General features: G+C 42.4%; 1 pseudogene; it reads left to right on the forward strand.

The window, feature by feature from the left end:
- The first annotated feature begins 16,252 nt into the window (after positions 1-16,252).
- LOC124276160 lies at positions 16,253-21,965 on the forward strand (annotated as a pseudogene).
- The last annotated feature ends 772 nt before the right edge of the window (positions 21,966-22,737 follow it).

Genomic DNA, 22,737 nt, shown 5'->3' on the forward strand with positions numbered 1-22,737 from the left:
CCCGCGTTTCACGGCCAGTTCACGTTAACAGCGTAACAGCGTAACACGCCATGCCATTTCGCACTACCAGACGGTTGTCATTCCTCGTTACTAATGGCGCGTACCGTCACGTATCTTCTACCCCGAACAAGCTCCTCGTACCGGTACAGTAAGAGTAACACGCCGCCCCGAAATATACCATCGTTCTCGTAATTACACTGCGCCACAGCGTGTCGAAATATCGCCATTTACCCCGAAATAGTCTCGTATCACACCCGGTCGTCATAACAGTGTAATATCGTTACGTGGCTTACCACTACCTGTATTCGGTTACCCCTCGTGAATTGGTTCCGCAGCATTAATGTCATGTAACAGGGTTGCGTGGTTCTACCTGCCGTTCATCTGCCGCTCTCGACCGTGTTAATAATGTCATGCAACAGCGTAATCACTGCCACCCCGAAATTTCGTATCCACTCGCGCCATTAATGTCATAACAGCGTGGATCGCCGAAATATTCATCTACGGCCTCTCACATTCGCAGCCATTGTCACGTAACAAACACGTCACGTGGTTCTGTTCATTCACCGTAATTACCATCGCACGTCATGCATCGCCATGGTTCTACCCCACCTCGTAATACACCGCAGCCATTAATACGTGGTCAGTGTAACATCGCCACCCCGAAATTTCTCCGTATCACTTCGCACCAGAACGTGCGCCAATAATGGCGTATCAGCAACACGTTACGTAATTTCTACCCTCGAAATATTCGTATTGTCGCCCTTGCATCCATTAATCGCGTTATTTCAATTTTAACAGTGTTACCACCGCTGGCGTAACCGCCCCGAAATATTCGTAGCTGCCTGTTCTACCGTTATTAATGCGTCATGTAATCATCGTCACGTACTTTACCCCGAATGCATATCGCTCGTACTGGTTATTCCGCAGCCATCACAGTAACAGTGTCATCGCCATAACTTCTACCCGAAATTCACCAGGCTATCGCCTGTGGTTCATACCGCGTTACACGATCATGCAACAGCAATCTTCAATTCTCGAACATTCACTCGTAACTGTTAACGCAGCCATGTAACAGTACCACCGCTTCACCCAAACACATTAACGCAACAATAATGCAAATCATCACGTAACTTTCTGCGCCCACCGTATTATCGCCTGTTCAATCGCGTTGTTTCATCGCTCGCAACAGCGTTCCCGAAACATCTGGTTCGTGAAGTCGCTCGTAATCAATAATTCGTTAATTACGTACAGTGTTCCTCGAAATATTCATCGCTCACCCGGTGTTACTAATGTCATGTAACAGAATGAAATATGTCTGTTCGTAGCTGATCGCTCGTGGTCACACTAATCAAGGTGGTTCAGTAACTTCGAAATATCTGTTCGTAGCTGGTTCGTAATCGGTTAACCCCAGCCATTAATGCTCCATGTCTCGAGCTGAAACGAATACACCGCAAACATTAATGTCACCAATCGTAACACGTTACGTAGTCTTCACCGAAATATCTGGTTCGCTTCCGTAATTGTTAATCGCGTTGCCAATGTCATGTTAACATCGTCACGTAATCTCTCAATTCCGTCTGTCCGTAATACCGCAGCCTTCAAACGTAGCGTAACACTGCCAGTATCTCTAACCCGAACATCTACCCGTACTATCTTCACACCGCCGTTGACGTATCGCAACAGTGCAATATTCGCTACGCAGTTCACACCGGTATTTTTCGTCCAGATCGCCACCGGATTGATTTTGTTGTTCTCGATAACATTAAAAATATATTAATACCTTCTGCAACATCCATCAATGTTTGAAACGAAGATCTGCCTTTCAGCACGTAAGAGGTGACGTCACGCTGACTGTCGACATTACGTCACATTCAAACAGTGTAGATCATGATGCTGACCACCGGATTGTTAGTCCCGATTATTGATAGATGACACCGCGCAGCGACATGCGGTTAAACAGCTAACCATTGTTTTCCATTCCTTGCGAGCGAGCGCTTCATCGCCGCCGAATATTCCAGCAATGGTCGGTTACCACCAGCGTCACGATATCAGAACGCAACCCCGGAATTGTTGATACGCATTTGACATTAGGTAATTGATCAACATACTGTGGTTGTTATGGGGCATTGTAATCAACGTCCCGCAACTAAAATATTCATTGACGGACGTATTTCTCCCAGCGGAAATGGGTATTCAATACCGCTGCATGATCATATATTCACCGCCGAAAGATGCCTACCAAACCATAGTCAGTTCATCGCCACATAGCGCCGATGATGCCGGAAGTCATGCAGGGCGCCATCAGTCATGTTGTTATAACCACCCGAACTTCACTTCATTGGAGAAACCGTAGTTGCTCACGTATTGGTGGTTAGCGATATCAGATCACAGATCCTCCAGCAGCCAACAACAATCATATCTGTCGACGTTCAGTCAGCATCGACACTCCATCGACGATCATTACGATAAAACAATGACTGCAGCCGTTACTCCATGATATCAACACGATCACTGCGACAGCCCATGATGAATAACGACGATCATCAAAGATAGCATTCATGATGAACAACACGACATGATATGTCGGTCATCGACGATCAACAGATAATCAATATCGACATCGTGACATTACATCATGATAATAACGACATCATGATTAATAACGAATGACGACCGTGATATATCATGATATCAACGACGACATCGTGATACGCCCACGATAACAACGATGACACCGCGACATGTCATGAGATAACAACATACGACACGTGATAGCACGATATCGACACCGTGATATCGATCGTCATCGAATGATCATCGGCGATATCGATATTAACAATAATATTACCGCATTGCTTCCATGAAGGAACAACACGATCACCGTGACATACGATAATAACGAATGACACGACATCACGAATAACGATCGACGATACGTCATGATAATCAATGAATATTCGTGATATACCCATGATAACAACATCGACACTGTGACATATCACGATATCAACACGACGACTGCGATACAACACGATAACAACGTTTATCACCGCAGGTTATCACGATAATAACGACGATCAATGCATACGATGACACGACCGATCAAAAGATATACCCATGATAACGACCTATCGAACGACATATCGATGATAATCATCAAACGCATCGAATGATACCGTGGCGATGATGAATAACGATGACGACGTGATTGCCATCACGATAATGACACCGTGATGTCATGATAACAACACGACGACCGGCTATCACGATGGTTAACACGACATCGCGAAGGCGATCAATAACACGACACCGACAGCGTCATGATAACCGAAGACATCGACCGTGACAGAGCCCATGATAACAATCACGATCACCGTGACATATCACGATAATCAAATAACGACGTCAATAATGACAGATATTATCGACGATACGACGATCACCGTGATACATCACGATACCGATCACCGTGATACATCACGATATTGAACAATCGTCGATCACCGTGATATATCATCAACATCAACGACAAAGTGTTAATCGATGAATCATCATTTATCACCGCATGATGACGACACCGCGATACTGAAGCATCACGATGAATGGCCCACGATCGACCGTGACACATCACGATAACTTCCATCGACCGCATCAACAACATCACCGACATCACCGTGACACATCACGATAACAATCACGACACCGTGACATACCCATGACAATCAACACGATCACCGTGACAATCACGAGCGAATTAATGATCGGTTCCATTTGCCATCACTATTACAGCAACCAAAAGCCGGTTACGACGCAAGTGCGTATACAGCCACCGCCCGATCAAAGACCAACGAAACGTATCGATGGCTCATATAACGTTCAAGTCTTCGCGTAAACCACAGCCAGCCGACACGACCGCCTTCGAAATGCTCGTCATCACCAGTATATGCTAAAGTGCAGCGTCATCATCGCCGTCAACGAAAGCGTAAAATCATAAGCGAAATGGTAGTCGCCCGCCAGCGGTATCGTCAGCCGGAGCCACGTCCCAGATTAATCGCGCCACAGACAATCGCCTAATGTCGCCAATGTAACCAATATCCACGTATCACCCACAAGCATCTGTACTGTCATCGACTGTACCCAATACTCCCCATAATGCTCAACCAATACTTTCACATCCATGGCCAATCTACGAATCAACGACTTGTGCATCGATCACGACGGATGCGCCTGCAGACGATCATGCCGCCGACCGACAGCCATATCGCCATAGCCGGAATACAGCGAGCGCGTCATCACCATACGACAAACGTTTCCATGTTCAGCTCGGGATCGCCATCAGTCAAGCGACCCCAGCAACGACGACTGCGTTTAACGCAATTCGTAACTTCACCCCGGTTTGGCGTGTTTCGGCGGTCGTCATCAGCTTCAGAAACGTTAGTCCAGTTCTCGACCAATGGATTCGAATTTCGGGGAAGCCCAGATTGCTTTCACATCATAGTGATGTTCACGGCCAAAGTCAGAGTCCGGTTCGATCACATTGCCATATTGTGGTTCCATAGTTCATCGCTCTTTTCGTCCGTGTTGTCAGTTCAGGGTATAGTTATTGCTCGGCAGCCGCTTCGCGAACAGCGGCTGTTTTCTTCCAGAACGTATCATTATTGACAAAGTTCAGCCGGATGTCAGCTTTGCTTCAGAAACATTATCACCGTATGTTCAATCGAAGACCGACGAAAACATCCAGCTCTGATCATCAAAACACTTTCGAGCGGCACCAACGTAACGATTCATTTTACCCGAACGTCCGTTGGTCGACTGTTGTGTTGTCGCCCTTCCAAAACATTCGGTTTTATCATACCGCGGAACCATATCAATCAAAGCCGTTGAACAAAACCAACTCAACAGTTCGTCATCATTGTACCGAAAACGTTCAGTTCATTTAATAATTAATACGGCGAAACTAACATGATTCATTTGGAACCGAAGGTAAGGTCATACGCCGCCACGACAACAATGATTTATCATTTATCGCCGTTACCGTTTTATGAGCGTTCGAGTATCATAACTCATATATCGTTACCAGTTCGGTGAAAACGCGCTATCCGGAAGAGTTGATGGCGATCAGCCCAGTTGGTTTTATCAGACCTTTCAAATCAATAATCCATGCGATACATGGGCCGATCGTCAGTTTCCGTTACCGCTTCGTTCAATCTCGTTAGCAGTGGTACCGGTGATCATCGACCTTCAACCTTCAACAGCAGCCAGTCGTTATGTCATCGAACAGTCGAGTTGACGTCGTAATAAGAAACCAATTGTTGCCAAACATCAACATTTCGGCCCGATATCGAACGTCGGGTATGCCGGGGAAGAATAATATATCAGTTACCGACAACAGTTCCAGTCACAGCGTCATCAGATATCATCAATATCATCACGTTCATGGGGATTACCGGTAGAACAATTCGTCGTTAGAATACAAGGTTGTGTTGTCATCATGAATTCGTCAAACAAACACCTCTTTTGCGAAAGATGCCGACAGCACTTTAATACGCCCACACGTATTAAAGTACACTACGCCCATATGAGGGTAAACCAACGCTTTAACCAGTAGTACTAACTTTGTTCAGGCGAAAGCGTGTTTTATTTACATCAATACGATGGTGGTAGAGCGAACCGTATTTCTAATCATGACAGAACAGGTCTACTATATTAAATGATCGAAAATACTGGTGTCTCAATTTCATACGACATCCAGAGTCTCCACATACCAAACGACGTCCGGTCGTCGACATCCAGAATAATAGGCTCCCGGCCATTACCGTCGCCCCGGTTTCACGACGATCCAGACACAGTCCGAGCACAAATGACGCAAACCAGAATAAAATCCGAATACGACATCCAGAATTGTTCCCGACCAGACAGCTCCCCACCATAATGTCGACATCCGCACAGCCAGGCCTCAACATGACAACGACGACATTCCCGCGCCGATGTCCAGACATTGAATTCCACGAGATCCAGAACACAGTTCAGACGTCCAGACATCAGCTCCAATATATCGTCGACGTTCAGACAGGGCACACGACGCATCAATTGTGTCTTCACAAAGAGTTCAGACACAGGCCCTCACCACAGCTGACGTCCAGAGTCTTTATGTCCAGACATCAGACCCTGAATGACAGACCAACATATTGTCTGTCGACCAACCATACAAAGCCTGGCGATCCAGATCAGTCCATATTGTACCCAGGTCACAAAGCTCAAGATAGTCCATATTACTAAGCGAGACACAGACTTCATACAGTTTAAGATTCAGCATCAGGTCCAGCTATATTGTATATTCAGACATATCACCGTAACACGTCATCATACGTCCGAATTGGCAAGTTAACAATACGTAAGTTGATTTCGCCGTTCGAATGATTTCGGAAGACCAGTACCGAAGCACTTCCAGCATTGATGCCGACAGCCCAGCGACATCAGCAACTATCAGAGACTATTCGCGGTCAGGCCTACGATGCGTCATCGTATCTCGTCCGTAGACGATTACGACGTCAATCACGGTAGCCCGGAGCAGACTCGACATTACGCCAGGTTGAAGCGATTTAAGTTTTCGCCGCAATGGTTAATCGAGGGAATTGGTCGAGAAACCTCGAACGCCACGCATCGAGTCACCATTTTTATAAACTCCGTCCTTTGCGCAAGTGAGTGACCACTATCATATTATTTCAGCCATGACGCGAGTACGCCAAAACAAATATATTCAAATCGCATCTTCCGTCAAGTCAAACATGATGATAACAACTTTATAAACAACAACCAGCAGCATTCAAGGGAATTTGAATGTGCCATCGACCTTCAGTGAAGTATCGCCAGACGGTACGTACGGAACATCATATGCAACGATGCAGGCATTTAATTGACTATTGCCTTCATGGAAGCGGCAGCTCGGGAACACTATTCAGAGCAAGCAGCTCCGCTGTCGTTGGTGTTTATCGTTCCCGTGAGGTTGTTTATTAGACAACAGCATGGTAGTTCGTCGTACGTTTCAATTGATCAAAATCCTCCAGTTCAGGAAAGACTGTTTATGGTTTATTTCAGACGGTCATCGTACACACGACAATGTTCTTAACCATACCATCGACAACCGTCATGTTACCCACCAAAGCCTCTTAGATGCTTCATGTTATCTCTGCAAAGCAAAATGGTATCTTCGTTCGCGTTACCGACAGATTTATGACGTTTCGTTACCTTTACGGCTCGGCGAGTTTTGGAGAAAGGTATTCGCCAGCTTCCGACATTTAGAAAGACCGCAAAACGCTAACGATTATCAATATGTTCATGCCCAGAATATTATTCATGCTTCAGTATATTGCAGTAAACCAGTTTGTTCTTAGTTGACGTTCAAACACAGTCGCCGTTCCGGAAATACCGGTACTTTCATGAGTCAATGACGATGCACACTGTTCATAATGTTATGCAGTAATTGTTCTCTCAAATTGCCAAGTTTTAGTCAACTTCTCAGTTGTTTGCCTTCAGTAATAGTGTTGTTTAAACGGCTCAACAAAGTTAACAGCGCCCTGCGTTACTAGCTTCTGCTATATTTATCATGCGGTAAAGAAAACAAACGAGAGTCAACAAGTCCGAAGAACTTCGACCTTTCGCAAATTCCGATGCGCCATTTGTACTCGACTTATGCGTTTCATATTTCACAGAAACGGTATACACCGTTTCGGGATTCAGCTTAGTCGCTCCCGATCATCTTTGAATTTTCAGTAACGTCTTCTATTGCATGCCATCAATCATTTAAAGAAATATTGAGTCATCCACAAAATAGATTCATCTGACGAATTCGTTAAAGTCTTTCGAAAGACTGCGACTTAATACTAAATATGCGACATCTTTAGCCATCTCCGATTGTATCAACAGACAGGTTGAACTCAATCGATTCTGTACCGCCCGTTCGTTGGCAAGATATACATGATAGGAAGAAGAAGTGCAAATCCATCTCAAACTGTAACAAGGTAACCACGAATATGCTTCCAGGTCGCTTTCTCCAACAAACTAAATCGTTGTGCCTGATACTGTACAATCGCTTTCTCGAACATAGATTCATCGTACTACGATTTTGTACCGTTGAATAAGTTGGTAATTGTTATTGGTGCTTTGATCTGTATAAGTTATTTGGTAACCACTGAGTACGTTGAATGGCATTGTTTCGGCATAGGTACGTAGGTGGCACGAAGTGAATGATTCGAGAAAAATGAAAGAGAATACCCCGATTAACGCCATGTTACAACATCAACAGTGTTGCTTAACGCATGCCGAAAACCATTAAAAAGACGTGAAAGCTGGTCGGTCGACGCCGAACGCAGTTCAAGTTGGCGTATCTATTCCGTTGAGCAGTCGCAGATAAAACGTTGGCGCCACCGGCCGAACACTCATCATTATTCGCCGTCAACGACCTTCGCGGTAATACGTCGCATCATCCTTAGGTGTGCCCTCGACAGTTCTTAGGCAATATATGATATTTACATATATAACGCGGTCATCGAATACCAGTACATACCGCTGCCGACATAAGCCTCGATCACCAGATACCAATCAATCTGGTCTTTCCGGCAATGAGATGATATGCCTTTCCTCATCTGGCGATACCATCAAGGGCGGAACGTGATTGCTCAGCATTTCGTCCGTTTGTCAACGTTGTTGTACGTAAATCAGTGCTTCAGGTCATCATTCGCTCAAATACGGGTGACCGCGGTTCTTTTCAGCGCACAGTACCTAAGCCAGCACGAAAGAAATTCGCACACAAAGCACCCGCTGCCTTTACACTCGGTGCCGATCCGACCGCCGCCGATTAGCCCGGCTCGAGCCGCCCAATTGCTGGTCAGCCTCCTGCAGACACCAGGGTACCAAATCTCGTGCCAGTAATATTCTTTCATGCCCGTTAACTGTTATATGGCGGCGGTCAAAGTGTCGGGTCGAAGAGTACTGTCAGCACGCCAGCTGGGTTCGCAGGAAGCAGCAAATGGGGCTTGAGCTCGATCATTCTAGTAAGTCAGCATTGTTGCCAGAGCATCAACCCGATCTTTCGCGATGCCGAGGCGGTCTCGAAATTGTTGCGCCAACACGCATTCGTGCTGCCAGCATATCTTTGCTTTCGCATCGTCATTTCGTTACCGAAATAATCAACGTTCATAAAAACATACGTCAGAGCCGACAGCGGCATATCAATGTTTCTTTTAAAATTGTTCGCGGTCTGTCTTTTCGTACCATTACAGCGTCATCGTCATGATTATCGACTTCACCACGTTTTGTTCTTTCATCAAACGTCGAATAACATCACCACACAGGATTACGTCAGTCGATTACGAGACACTTCCAGATCGTTATGCGGATGAACAACCCTATCGCATCAAAAGCGATGCTCGTCATCGCGACGTATCACCATATTACAGCTATCTATGTTATAAAGAATATTTTCAATATGATTGGCGCATTGTGTCATTTGAGTGAAGTTCGCCGAAACGTCCGTGCCAAAGCATACAGTCCGATTTGTTCCAGAAACATCGTAAGCGGTAAAATAGCCGTGAGGTCATCCTTAATATCACTTCGAGCATATACGCATGGATATGAACACAGTTCGTCTCCTTAATTTCAGTCAGGCAGTAAATCAGTGACGGAAACCGTTTTCCAACGCACACAAGCTCAAAACGAGCAGAACACAAACTTCGCCATTACTTCTGAACAATATGAAGGTTTCGTTGAATGAACGTTACTTTTCTTATTTGAATGAAGTTGTAATCAAAATACAATAAGAATATCGAGCCGGTGCAAAGCGTCAGCCTGGGCTTCTTGATGATTTATTTATTAAAGATCCGATTTTAAGAAACGATTCATCAAAAGGAGAAGACAATATAGATCGAAGAAGAAGATGAACGTCGTTTGTGCGCACTAGCGAGAGCGATTTCGGTATCAATGATATATGCATAACGCAATCCATCATCGATCGTCCAGCTCATCAAGTTGGTAATTCATTCATCAAATCATTGATTCTCAAATTTATATTGTCAGTATGCGCTCACGACGGCGAAGTTAATACCAATGTTCAGGTGTTGGGGAATTACCAAGATCAATTTAATTTCATCTGTTCTTTTGACCAACTGAAATTGAAATTGCGACGAATGGAACACAAAACACCAACTTAGCCGATTTCATTATCATTTTGTAATTGCGGTACACCGCATTGCGCCAGTTCAGGGGAAAGAGATGGTAACATCAAAGAAGAAAGAAAAGCTCGGTCAATTTTTCCGGCAGAGAACGGAGTTAAAGGAGTCTGCCAGACCATCTTCATCTGTCAGCGAAGTCGTTCAGGTCTGCGCCGATATCCCTTTATTATCGTCGTGCGTAAAGTGTCGCGGTTGATAATCATTAACTTCCTCAACCACCTGAAATTAATATCAATATCTTAAGAAATGACCATCTATCCCGTTTTCGACGGTTTCCACAACATCAGTTATCCGACATAAACCAAGTCGGTCATTATTTCTGATGCGTCCATTTATCATCATCATCATCATCATCATCATCATTTGTGCTATCAATGAAGGATTATAGTGAAGCAAAACATTTCACTTCGACGGAAGAAAGATATGCAAAACCCATATTATTTCATTTACGAAACAATACCGGGTCATTTACCAGCAAAACCGAACCATACATTTTCAACATATCTTCTTCCAATAACAAACGTCATTACACATAACACTGTTTCCGTTCGCACGTTCAGACCTTAACCGAAATGTCATTTATCAAAGGTCATGAGTTACCCCCGAAGTACCTTACGCGCTTTAGCTTTCAAGCAGGTATCAATATCAACATTTATGACCGTTCAATAGAAACCGCGTGAGTGTGGTACGCCGTTAGCTTCAGTAATATGTTCCGGTTTCTCTAAAACGATACTAACAAAGTAACGCAAACACAGTTCATTTAAAGAGCGTGGCGATGCAAGTGACATTGAAGACAAATTCATGGATTTATCAACTTCGATTCTCGATCCCCGTCAGGTGAGTGACCTTCGAAGATGAATGCGGGTTAATGGCGAGGTTCGTGTTTAGATGATTTGAATAACTCCTTTCATTGACCGCAATATATAGTTATTGATTTGAACATTTCACACCATGCGTTTATCGTTCATCATCATCAACAATATCATCACCGGTTCGGTCAGTTTTACTTCAACGTCCAAATGAAAGTCGTCAATACGAACTTCGCAGCCTTTACGCCGTTACGCTTCAAAATCAAAGCTGGTAGCCAGTGTTTGCCGGTATCCAGTCAGCTTCAGTTTGCCAGTTCTGCAGTGCTCGCATCAAACATAATATCGTTAATGACAGTCAAAGATGTCATAGTCATTGCTTTAAATATTGCGTCACCTTTCTGTTAACGCAATAATCGAAGTTCATTCCCGGCGGATACCGGAGAATATCAGAAAGATCGACGCAGTCTCCTTAAATAGCCGAAATGCTGCTGGATATACCAGAATTAAAGAAGATATGTCCTTTGAAAATCAACGGCAGATCATTGCTCAAATGGTGACCAGTCGTTAACGTTAACATAAGTATCTAATCTACGTTAATATTTCGTAGCGAAAGACTGGCTGGTCAGATTTCCAGGGCGAAAGTTAGTTGCTTCCCGTTAGAGATTTTCGCACCGAGTAAACGTCCTCATCTATGACAAGCGCGAGACATCTCAGTAATTGTGAGAGGCAAACAAACCGGAATTGGTATAAATCTTCAACAACGGCAGCCAAGAAAGTCCGTTATTTAAGCATAAATCTCGATAACCATGCTTAAAGGCTCGACCGTCATGACCAATAACCTTTTATCGAAGGTTGTATTGAGCGGCAAGAAGCCCGTGAAGAATGCAATGCCTTTTGCTACCATGATTCATAAACACTGTTATTGGTCAGAATGTATAGTATACCAGCAGTCACCAAGCACTATCGAACGCATAGAAGCCAGGAAGGTAAAGACCATACGCGTAAGCAAGCGGCATGTCACCATTCAATATCACACCAAAGACGGACGAAACTAATTGCTCATTACCTAATATCCCATGCCTTACAGCTGAATCCTGCCGCTTCAGGTCAATATCACCAGCTATTTCATTTTCATAATTCAATTTATTGAGCGTCAATAAAGCTCCCCATAGTCAATATTGATTTCAGAACACCCGTAATTAAAGTTAACATTGTTTGTTTTTCGCTTCATCATATTAATACGAATTTTTTACACGCGTATTTCGTCATTGTTCGCTTGATTGCAGCCAGTGAAAGATAATTTTTTAGCGTAGCAGGGAACGAGATCGAAAGGCAACATGTTCATTACGCCATTCATATTGTCAGTTATTCACCGTTCTCTCAGTCGCGGGCCAACACTTTTCTTCTGGCTGAATATCATAATGTTTACAGCCGTGTAAAGCTGGTTCGCCGTGAAACATTACGAATAACGTTGTTTGCCGTTGGTCGAACCCGCACCAGTACGGCGGCTCGTAACGAGCCCGACCCCATTGTGCGATCAACAAGATGAATAGTCGATTCACGCACAAATAACCAAGTCAGCGAGTTTACCCATACGATCATATTGGCCGGTTTCTTCTTGCACGAAACGTGAACGTTCGCCAGATGATCATCACCAAGTCAAAGATTGTCATGGTCATATGTATGTTTGTAATCCAGACATATAGGATCAACCATTCGCTTCGCCGGTTTATCAACGACTGTTCGGTATTCGTAAAATGATTGTTAAATGATCGCTCGTAATCCAAAGTTCGTATCGAGCAATGAATCCTGGAAACAGACAGCATTTGTGGTTACGGCATTTTGTTTAAAGCGCCGTTCATGCCATCGTCACAGCCCGATTATTTATTGAAGCGTATCAACCACGTAGCATTTTGAATGTCATTTCCTTTCACCACCAATAAACAGAAACATTTCTCCACCAGCACGCAAAGACATCAAAGATATGCCGAACCGGGCAGTAAGTTAATATGTATGGTCGTTGCCCGACGCATCCCAAGCCATTTTCAACTGAAGGACCTGGCAGGTATGAAAGTGCCACTGCCCGGAGAAACACCAGCGTCACGTTGCAGGCTTAATCAGACGGCCGAACGCCCACAGTTCCCCGCGATTCTTCATCGCAAACCAACGTACAAATGCTCGTGGAGGCGCACAGCGCACTGAATAACTTCAGCCTTTACGTAAACAAGACGTAACCAGCAAAACACTTTGCGTCAGCGTTACTGTATAAAGCCAACGCAGTTTTCAGTTAGCCGATCAGCGCCTTCAGCGTTTGGGTTCGTTATTAAGCAATGCTCAGTTTATTCCTCGTTTTCAATAAGTACATCAACGAAATACAAGTGGTTCGAAAGAACTTTTATCCCCGATGATGCTTACCTTGCCGAACGTTTTTCTGCGGGCCGGTAAGATGATACCAACGGTGGATGCTTCGAGGAATCTGGCATCGGCATCTCCTCGAGTAACACGCCTGAATTCAGCGTTACACATTTTAGCGGGGAACGCCTGCACAAAGCCGCATCGTTCAGGGCGAGACGCAAGCCATAGCATATTCAGAGTCTGCTGATTACTAGTCGAAAGAAACATTCGGTGATGAAAGTTTGGTTTAACTCAGCTGGATTTGCCGATCAGAAAGTACAGACTTAGCACATACACGAGCTGCAATATTGCAGGGTTACGGGAGACTAACATATGGCAACAAGACGTCAAAACTGCTGTCGTTCACTGCAGTTCAGTCGCTCGTTTACACGTCACGTGCTGGGGTAAGCCGATGTCATCGTATCCCAATTAAACGACGATGTCATGATGCTGACGATGTCGATCATCAATCGCATCAATACGAATTTGCTCATCGCGTGAAAGTTGCGTCTTAGGCCCACGACAGTCAAAGAAGAAATCAAACTGGTTGAAGATGAGCCGGTTAACACGTACACAAAATATCTTTATCGATGCTTACTGTAAATCATTGTCAATACTCAGCACATACCAATGCCGGTCGTTATCCAGCAGTTTTTGAGAAACAACCGAAGATTAGATGACAGTGTCACTACCTTCACCTTTTCGCGCCCGATAAGTTTATGCAGAAGAAAACAATGTTTTATCCAGCTCAGATTCGACACTTCCAGAATACAATGCCATTCCCGTGTTAAAAGATATAAACAACGTAACCAAAATAACAAAGATATTACCTTGATTTTACAATGGCATTCGTCATTGAGACGAGAGCGCCAGTGTAGGATCGCGTTTCCTGTTCCTTTCATCAACGCCAGTGATGCCAGACATTTTCTGCTGGTTGTCTCCCCATTATAAGTGCTCGACAATAATACATATAGCGAAAATATATTAAATCGCATCTCGACCAATCCTATCACACATAATATATTGGGGATACGATTCCCCATTCAAATTACGTGGTTACTCGACAGTTACTAAACATTTAACAATGATTTACTAAAACGTAAGTTGCCACTGAATTACTGTTGAAGAAAACTGATCATTTTGGCAAATTGCGAGACCACGTTATTTTCAAAAGCGAAATTTGCCGAGCGCTTTTGGATTTACCACGTTGGGCCGTAATGATAAAGCGATTGGCGTCTTTTCTCTCACCGAGATATCGGGGATAACAAAGAGCGTTAAATACCATATCCATTCACTCATCATTTGTTAACACACACTTCAATAACTATACCAGTTATTAGGGTTAAATTCGACAATGAGTAGCGAGTACAGCATAATGATCACATTCGGTTCTACAGATTCTTCGTTTTGAATGTAGTCCTTCGACCACTTCAGTCATTCAACATTAAAACGGAATATAACTTCAATAAACACTATAAGGAATTCGGTTGAAAGGGAGAAATCATCGGAAAGTTAAACAATAACATGAAGATATCTTAAAACGATATTCGACTACAGAGATTAAAGATTTGCTCAGTCATAGAATTATGGGCGAGCAGCCAGCGCGTGGTGAATGACGTTTTATCAACATATAATGTTTTCATCGTTGTCTATCGAAAGCTCGCCACAACATTCATTCGCATTCACAATAACAGAAGTGAACATAATGATTTCAGGTACCTCAAAGCAGTTATTCCTTGAGTCGAACAGCTGCTGTAACGGAAGCTCTCATTACAAGACAAGCAGACTTCGCCTGCAGGCCTGATACATATGTTGGTAAGACGTCATTCACCACATACATACTACTATAAAACACCATATAAATCTATATTTGGGCAATTCGCCGAAAGTCTCTCTGTAGGTCCGAATATCAGTCGTTTTAAGATATCTTCATGTTAATTGTTTCCTTGCTTCCATTGCTTTCTCCACACACATACTTCCAACCAGACCATATAGTGTTTTATTGGGATTATAATATCACGTTTTAATATTGAGATATTTGAGTGGTCAGAGGACTACATTTCAAAACGGGCACTGAAATCGTGGAGAGTGCCTCTGTAAGACCGAATTAATGATCATTATGCCAATTGCTTCCTTGCTTTCATTGTCTCGGAACACAACCCCTAATAAAACAATTATAGTTGTGCGTATAGGGGTGTGGTGTTGTGGTGGTGTGGGTGGATGGATGGATGGATATGGTTATTTAACACTCTTTATTTATCCCCAGTATCTAAATTAACCAAGGGAGGAAAAGACATAGTCAACGCATCGTACGGCCCAACGTGGAAGTTGCACCGGAAAATTACATCCAAAGCGCTCAGGTAAATTTTCACTTTTTTTATGCAAAGATGGCATGGGTTATACTTAGTTGCCAAAAATGATAGTTTTCTTCAAACAGTGAATTCCAATTAATATTTAACTACGTTTTGAAGTTACACAACCCCTGAATTGTATGTAAATCATTTATTCTCAAATGTTTAAAATTTGAGGGGCATTAACATTACGACCCAACTATTCAGTGAAATTACATGGATTTGGATGGAGCTTGAATCATTGATTAGAGAATGGGAGTCATTATCCCCAAAGTATGTTAATGTGTGATACTAGGTTAGTCAAAGTGCAATTTGATATATTTTCATATATATGTGTATCAGGCACTATCTAATGGGAGACAACCTCAGCCGGAAAGTGTCCCAATCACTCAACATCACTATTAACGTTGATGAGAAAGGAACAAGGAGCCTTTGATCCTTTTCCCCTACCTGTCACCTCGATCTCCAACATGATGACAGGAATGCTGTTCAATAAAATCAGGTAATAATATCTTTGTTATTTTGGTTGTTGTTTATAGATATCTTTTAACACAGAATGTATTATTGTTCTTAGAGTCTCAGGTATCTGAACTTTAAGTTAAAACACATTGTTTTTTCTTCTGCATAAACATGTTTTGAGAACATGAGAAGGCTGACAGTGACACCTCACGCAATCATCTAATCTTCAGTTGTTTCTCAAAACACTGGATAAACTTGTGTATTGAATATGTATTTGTTTGTGTGTGTGTGGTTTACGGAACAAATTTCATCAGTAAGATATTTTTGTGTACGATCTTGATAACCGAGCCTCATCTTATTAAGTTTGATTTCTTCTTTGTTTGTGTGTTCGTTTGTTGTGTAATTCCGCAAATGAGCAAAATTCCAGCTATTTGATTGTGGGTGTAAATGATCGACTTCAGTGATCAACATCATGAGCATCGATCTACATAATTGGGATACGATGACATCTTTCAACCAACTCAGCGAGCCTACCCACTCGAACACGTTAGTCGCCTCTTACGATAAGCATGGGCTGCTGAAGATATTTTATTCAGTAATGTTTAACATAGGCAGAGTACAGAGAGATACGAGTATGAACGACTTTAGGGTTTTGACGTCTTGACGCGTATGTTGTAGTCTCCCATGTACCTTCTAATGTACGTGTCAGAAATGCGTTATTATGTATAAAAGTCACAGATTAGCGCTCAAGACTTTTCCTGGTTGTCAGAACCATCAAGGGTTTCACCAAATGGAAACTGTGTAAAACCGGAACCGCATTACTCTGTCAACCGTCAAAAGCTGAGTTAAACCAAACTCATCTGAATGTTTCTTTAATTCTAGTGAAAATGTAGACTCTGAATACTATATAGCGTACGTCGTCACCCTGGACGACTTTATGAAAGAAGCTGGAGAAGGATTTCTGGAAGATTCAATTCCCCCGCTTCGTCTGTGCCCAACGCCTAGATTCAGACGTGTTACTCGAGTCACCGATAAACTATTAGATTCCATCAAGAAAGAAATTGCAGCCCACAGAAAAACGTTCAACAAAGGTAAGCATCATCTAAGAGTTAAAGTTACTGTAATTTGTTGTCTACTATTGAAAACAGGAATAAACTAGACGTATATGCCGGATTAGGTTTGTGACCAAAACGCTGAAAAGGTAACACTTGTCAATATATACTTAAAAAGAAACTTCACGTGCAACTTTATCCCAAACATAACCTTATAGAACAAAGTGTTTTGCTAGTGGATACATCTTGTTTACAGATGTAATGAGGGTACTCTAAAACAGGATTAGGCATTCAGGTGCGCTTGGTGCACCATCCACAGGCAACAGTAGCACGATGGAACGCACGATGGGAATCATTTTTTGATTCACAGGGACTAGCCGTCTGTATTGGAGCGCGTTCAGTACCGCGTATGTCCCTGGTCGCCCTCACAACAGCATGGCAACGGGAGGTGTTTATCTCTCAAAGACTATTAACATGTTTTTCCTTATCACCTCATTTCTGGGTCAGAAGCAGTTGAAATAGGCGGATGCGTCAGGTTTGACCTGGCCATTATGGTATTCTCCCATATTAACTACTACCCATTTTCAATATAAATCATTTCTTTTTGGTTCAGTATATCTTTGTGTCTTGCCTGAATCATACTGAGTAATAATTTGGAGGAAAGGAAAATGTACGTTTTTCTAGTATTTTATTAATTTAGTTAAAGAAGGAAAAAATATGAAAACATTCCAAAAATGCTACATTATAGTTGATACTCTTCATAATAAATGAATATGACGAGTAAGCTTCAAGAAGGCAGCGATAACTTGCGCTCCTTCAAGAATGCCATGAAGACTTTCTCTAAATGTCTTTCTGTCCTGGTTTCCTAGGACAGTTCATTTACTCCGAATACAGACAGGATTACAGACTGATCGATTGCTGAATCCTTTACAGATGAGATACGGGACTTCACAGATGCGTTGATACAGGCTCAGCAAGAAGCAGATGAAGGGGACGATCCTGTCCTAATGTCACAGATTACAAACATACATATGGCCATGACAATCTTTGACTTAGTATTCGGTGAGTCATCTAGTTTATGCAAGACGTTCCACACGTTTCATTACAAAGAAAAGTACCTTGAAGATCCCGGTTAGAATTGGTCTTTAGCAGCCAATGCTTGTCGTAAGATGCAATAGGGGGGGTAGGCTCGCTGACTTGGTTGACACATGTCATCTTATCCGAATTGCGTAGATCGATGCTCATGCTGTTGATCACTGGATTGTCTGGTCCAGGCTCGATTATTTACAGACCGCCGCCATACAGCTGGAACATTGCTGAGTGCGGGGTTTAACAACAAACCAACCAACAACAAACAACATTATTCCGTAATGTTTCCACAACAGTTATGCTACACAACAATAAACATTATGATAATAAGCCAAGGAAAATTGTTACTGACTGAGAACGGTTATTGCTTGACAATATAGTGAAACTCCATGTGGACATATATGTTTGTACCTTCCGATCTCATTCCCTATCTCTCTTCCCACTAAAAGAAGTTGAATAACATCTTTTCACGTGCTGCTGTCCAAACTGAAACAAGAAAGTAACCCAGAAATGCACGTGCTAAAGAATTCATGTGCTAAAGAATTGAGCCTGAAATAACGAAAAACAAACAATGTTAACAATTACGGGTGTGTTCTGGTTTACAAATCAATATTATTTATGGGAAGGAACTTTACTATTGAGCACTCAATAGAGTGGAGGTACAAAAATTCAGTGCCGGTGGAAAATGAAATAGCTGTGGTCATAGCAGGTAATGGTATTGACCTAGCAGCAGCAGGATTCAAGCTTCTTAAAAGGCATAGGATGGCTAATTAGATTGTAAACAGATGGATTTCATAACATCGTCCGTCTTGGTGTGATGTGAGATAAGTGTGGCATACGCTTGCCCACTTATGTAGTCTTTTTTACCTTCCACAAACTTCTATACTATGTTCGATAGGTCTTGAAGATTGCAGATTACCCTTGACTGCTGAAGCATCTGGATAGAGTAACTTCTGCGTCAATGATTACCTTTGATAGTAATACATTCCTGATAACTAACAATTTTCAGAAGACAATGTTTATGAATCGCTCATGAACCTTAAAAGAACATTGCATTCTCTAAAAAGGAATTTCACTGCCATATTACAACCCTCAATTAAAATAGTATGTTCGATGATTAAAGGTTATTGGTCATGGCCATGAGTCGGGCCTTTTTAAGCATAGTTGTCAAGAAGTTTATACTTAAATAACAGCTGGACTTCTCTTGAGAAGCATAGTTGTCAAGAAGTTTATACATAATTAACAGCCGGAACAGACACCTCTCACGAATTACTAGGATGTCTCCTTGTCATAGATGGGGACGACACCCATCAGGTGCAAATCCTAACAGGAGCAAGCTAGAAAGCCATACAAATCTGTGTAGTCTTTTACTGCTACAGAGATAATGCGCTAAGATTGTTCACTATGTTAACATTGCTTGTCTTGAATCACCATTTTGAAAACAATGAGTGAATCACAACTCTCACCGTTGTTTTAAAGGACACTTATCGCTTCTCTTTGAATTCATGGTATAATACATATATGTCATGTAACATTTCAGCTGGTACAGAAACCTCGAGGAACACGCTTCATTGGTGTCTCCTGACGATGGCTCTCCACCCTGACATCCAGAAGAAGGTGCACCAGGAGGTGGACTCCGTTATTGGTGCGTTGTAAGAAAGGCTGTTGCAATATTTAAACAATAACCTATAGACATCTTTGATATCCTATCATTAGCTTGTGTGATGAATAGATTGTACCTAGCTACGTATGAGTGTACACGGTCAGAACTTGCAGAACCTGTAAACACAAACTGATAGGGATACCAAGCCAACACAAAACACAAACGCTTACAAAGCTGACTTTGAAAACATGTAGCATTAAAGAAACTGCAAGTGTGTATTTGGACGTGAATATAAAATGTGACGGCTTCGGTTTGACGTTAAGAGTAAAGCGGTAGACCAGTGATGATGTGGTATGATGAATGGTAGTGGGCAGTAGTAAACACATAGTGTGAAATGTGCATCAATAGGTTTCTATATATTGCGAGGGGGTTAATGAAGGAAGTGTATGGTAGGTACACCCAGGGAAGCATTTCATCATCTAAGCTTCCTCTGAACCTCACCGACAAAGAATGGATAACCCACGTCAGGCTGACCATCTGATCTTTTCCCTACTTGATTCAGAAGATACCATCCACGTGAAGAAGGGCAAGAACTAGCCCAGAAATCAAGAAGTTGTCATCCATAAGATTTGTCTTGTATTACCATTATCCTGTATGTCCTTACATCATACACATGTGGTCCCATCGAGCCTCTTTTAAATGAATATGTTTGCATTTACTTTGGTAAAGTATCATTTTAGAACGGAATATTGCAAATAGCGGCGTAAAACCCACCTCCCACACGGGTTCTGTGAACATAGGATGCATAATGTTGTGTGATACCTGCTTAAGTAAAGCTGCGTAAGACCTTCAGGGTAACTCATGACCTTGTCAATGGCTCCCTGACAGTGGTATTTGCTATGGTTGCAGGTCCTGATCTGAACGTGCACGTTTCGGACAGGGAGAACTTGCCATACACCGATGCAGTGATACATGAGGTCATGAGGTTGAGGTCAGTCGTTCCCATTGGCGTTGCTCACTCCACGCTGTGCGATACCACAGTTGGTAGGTATTACAGTACGTTCCACAAACGAGTGGAGGGTAGATAATAGTGTTTGATGAAGTCTTGGTTTCCTGCAACAATGGTCTTGTCACGTGGACATTACACGTGCATGTCGTCGAGTTGTTGTCTCTGGTAGTCATGGCAGCGTGATACATTTAAATGTTATGGTGATTATGGATATAACAATGATGACAATAGAAATCAGACGCTTGATTAAAACAAAGACAAGCGCCGAAGAAAAGTAATTTCGTTATGTCTGTGACGTTTGTTATTGGAAGAAAAGGTAAATGTAAACGATGTTGTGTTGAAATGTATGAGTTCGGTTTCTTTTAGTACTAAATATTGTGTATTTCGTAAATAAATTAATATATATGGGTTTTTGCATATCTGCTCTTCCGTCAAGGGTAAATGTTTTACTTCACTATGGATGCCGTGTATGATCCTTCAGTATTTGCTTCGATGATGATGATGATGATGATGATGATGATGATGATGATGATGATGATGATGATGATAAATAGTTTTAATATCAAATGTGATTACGACTTGGTTTATGTCAGTTAAGCTGTCTTTATCAAACCATCAGAAATTGGGATAGATGAATGTATTTCTTAAGATATTGATGATAATTTTCAGGTGGATATGATGTTCCCAAGGGAACAATGGTGATTATCAACCACGACGCTTTGCACTTTGACCCTGACCAATGGGAGGATGTCAATACGTTCAAACCTGAACGATTCCTTGACTCAGATGGAAAGATGGGTCCCAAGCCAGATAGCTGGCTTCCGTTCTCTGCCGGAAGGAGAGTTTGTCTCGGGGAGACAGTTGCAAAACCCGAGCTTCACCTCTTCTTGCTGGGATCATGAGGGTATTTACCATCTCACTCCCCTGGGACACAGCACGACTTTGGAGCCACAGAGTACGGGGCTGTTAATAATTCTGGGAGATACAAAATTGTCATGAAATCGAGAATTTGCTAGTGTTTTGTGTTCCATTTCGTGCAGAGTTTCAGTTTCATAGTTGGTCAAAAGACTGGAATAAAATCATCAAGGACAAATGCTGAGTAATTTACAGCAACACTGAGACATTGAGGGTACAATACTGACACATTTAGCTTCACCCAGTCAATTAGGCACGCTGCTGACCCAAGGATAAATTTTGAGGCCAATCTGTGATTTGATATTATTCAAGGTGGAATTATAACCAACTTGTTAAGGCTGGACCAGTCGATGATTGGATTTAAGATATACATACTATATCGACAATTATATACTTGAAATCACTCCTCAGCTAGTGCACACAAAATGACGTTCATGCTGCTTCTTTTTGTTCAGTCTATGTGTGTCATATATTTTTAATGTGATCGTTTCTTAAAATCGGATCTTTAATAAATACAATCATCAAAAGTGACAAACTGAACACTTTTTGCACCGGCCATTTGATATTCTGTGTACGCGATTACAACTTCATTCAAATAAGAAAAATGTCTTGTTCGAAAAAAGACAAGATCGGCCATTTCAACAAAACCTTCGCGGGTGTGTTCAAGAATGTGTCTTGAAGTTTGTATGTTCTGCTCGTTTTAGAACAATGTGCATTTAGAAGCAGTTTCCATCCACTGATTTACCCACCTGACTTTGAAATTAAGGAGACAAGTGAGACTGTGTTTCATATCTACTTCTGTGCATAAAGATTCAAAAACTCTCAAG

Source organism: Haliotis rubra, unplaced genomic scaffold (assembly GCF_003918875.1).
Source record: "Haliotis rubra isolate DU_JTF1 unplaced genomic scaffold, ASM391887v1 Scf2066, whole genome shotgun sequence".
Lineage (NCBI taxonomy): Eukaryota > Metazoa > Mollusca > Gastropoda > Lepetellida > Haliotidae > Haliotis > Haliotis rubra.